Here is a 2,442-nt window from a genome sequence, read left to right as displayed (position 1 = left end):
CTGCAAGGGGCAGGTATTCATTCTCCCCGACCCCAGCACTAGGAAATGAGTCAGGTCTGACCGAAAGGAAGTTCCCGCTTGCTTCGTTTCATCTCAAGGGAGCAATGCAATGGAGGAGGGAGGGTAGAGGTCATCTGGTCCACCTCTCATTGGACTGTTCCCACAGGTTGTTAACAGATCTCCCCTTCTGGTCACACCCCTACTCCCTCAAATCTCTTGTCACAATAGCCAGAGTGATGTAGGGAGAAGGCAAACCCAGCTGCTGCCCTCCCTAGAGCCCTGCACGGCTCACCTGCACATACAGAATGCAATCCAGGCTCCCTAATATGTACTCCGCCTCCATGACCTGGTCTCTGTCCAAGCCCCCAGACCCATCTCTTATCACCACCCAGCCCACCTTCACGTTAGACCCCACCCTTGCTGAACCCTCTGGGGTTTCTCAAGCCGTCCTGCTCTCTCACCTTCCCAGGCTTTTGTCTGACTAACTCTTACTGTTCTATTCTCAGCTCACTCAGAGCTGCTCCTCCAGGAAACGTCCCATAACCATCATCAGGGCCTCTCTGTGCCCAGCCTGCCCATCCTCTAGATGCCTCTCCTTTCTTCCACAGTCCACTCTGCATTCTTCCGTTTCGGCATTGATCACATTTAAAGTATGTAGGGCTTCCCTGGTGGTCCAGTGGTTAAGACTCCACGCTCCCAATGCAGGGGGCATGGGTTCCGCCCCTGGTCGGGGAACTAAGATCTCACATGTTACACGGCACAGCCAAAAAAAAAAAATAATAATAATAATAATAATAATAAATTATGTACAGTGTCTGTGGCTGTGTCCCCAGTGAGCAACTTGAGGACGGGAAACATGTCTTATTCATCTTGGCCTATAATAGGAAGTCTTTGTACCAGTGAATGACAAGCAAGAGACTTAGGATTTTTTCTACACTGTCTCTGTAGTGAGTTTGCTCTCCCATCCCCCGCAATGATTATTTTACCCCTTCTTCACACCTCTCATAATCCTGACAGATTTACCCAGCTCTTCTCTTCCAGACACTCTCAACCTCTCCCTTCATAAGAAAACCAACCAGAAGTCCACCAGAAGGAAATGCCTGCCCTCATCACTGCTGGACCTCCTCACCTGTCTGTATCTCCACCCACCATCTCCTGGCTTCCTCTTGTTACAATCGCTCCAGCCTCAAAATCCCAGCTGGCGGCGGCACCGTGTATTCCGGATCCCTCTCCTCACCTTGTTGGGAACTGATCACATCTGAATTGCCTCTCACTCCTTCAAGTATCTTCAACCTGCTTTCCATCGGCATTCAAACTGGCTCTATATTGAAAACACATCATTCTATCATTACTTCTTTTTTTATTTCTCCTCTGTATCACACTTAGGATTTTATACAGATGTTTTAAGATTATATATATTGGTGCCTTACGTTATATAGGAATTTTATTTCAGGACAACAGATATAACATTGAAGCTCAACCATATCAAGGAAAACTTCAAAATATTAACAACACTTAAAGGAGTTGTTCCATCTATTAGAACTGGAAACCACTGGCACAGACCAACGTCCATAAATCACAGTTAAGGCACCTGAGGCCTGGGGAGAAAAATGACTTACCCAAAGTCACACAACTAGATTCATACTCACAGTGATCATATATACTGGATTTTTCAGGACAGTCTTCCTCATTGTCCCTACAAATCATTGAAATATCTTTACGATAACTCCTAGATTACCAATTATAAACCAAAGGACTGAAAATCAGGACACATGGTCACCAGTTCTTTTAAAAAAAACTCCATAAGGATACCATAAACAAGACCAAAAGACAACCCTCAGAATGGGAGAAAATAGTTGCAAATGAAGCAACTGACAAAGGATTAATCTCCAAAATTTATAAGCAACTCATGCAGCTCAATAACAAAAAAACAAACAACCCAATCCAAAAATGGCCAGAAGACCTAAATAGACATTTCTCCAAAGAAGATATACAGATTGCCAACAAACACATGAAAGAATGCTCAACATCATTAATCATTAGAGAAATGCCAATCAAAACTACAATGAGATATCATCTCACACCGGTCAGAATGGCCGTCATCAAAAAATCTAGAAACAATAAATGCTGGAGAGGGTGTGGAGAAAAGGCAACACTATTGCACTGCTGGTGGGAATGTAAATTGATACAGCCACTATGGAGAACAGAATGGAGGTTCCTTAAAAAACTACAAATAGAACTACCATACGACCCCGCAATCCCACTACTGGGCATATACCCTGAGAAAACCATAATTCAAAAAGAGTCATGTACCAAAATGTTCATTGCAGCTCTATTTACAATAGCCAGGACATGGAAGCAACCTAAGTGTCCATCAACAGATGAATGGATAAAGAAGATGTGGCACATATATACAATGGAATATTACTCAGCCATAAAAAG

The sequence above is a fragment of the Physeter macrocephalus genome, chromosome 19 (genome assembly GCF_002837175.3).
Source record: "Physeter macrocephalus isolate SW-GA chromosome 19, ASM283717v5, whole genome shotgun sequence".
In the NCBI taxonomy this organism is placed as follows: Eukaryota; Metazoa; Chordata; class Mammalia; order Artiodactyla; family Physeteridae; genus Physeter; species Physeter macrocephalus.
Note: the sequence above shows the minus strand (reverse complement) of the source record.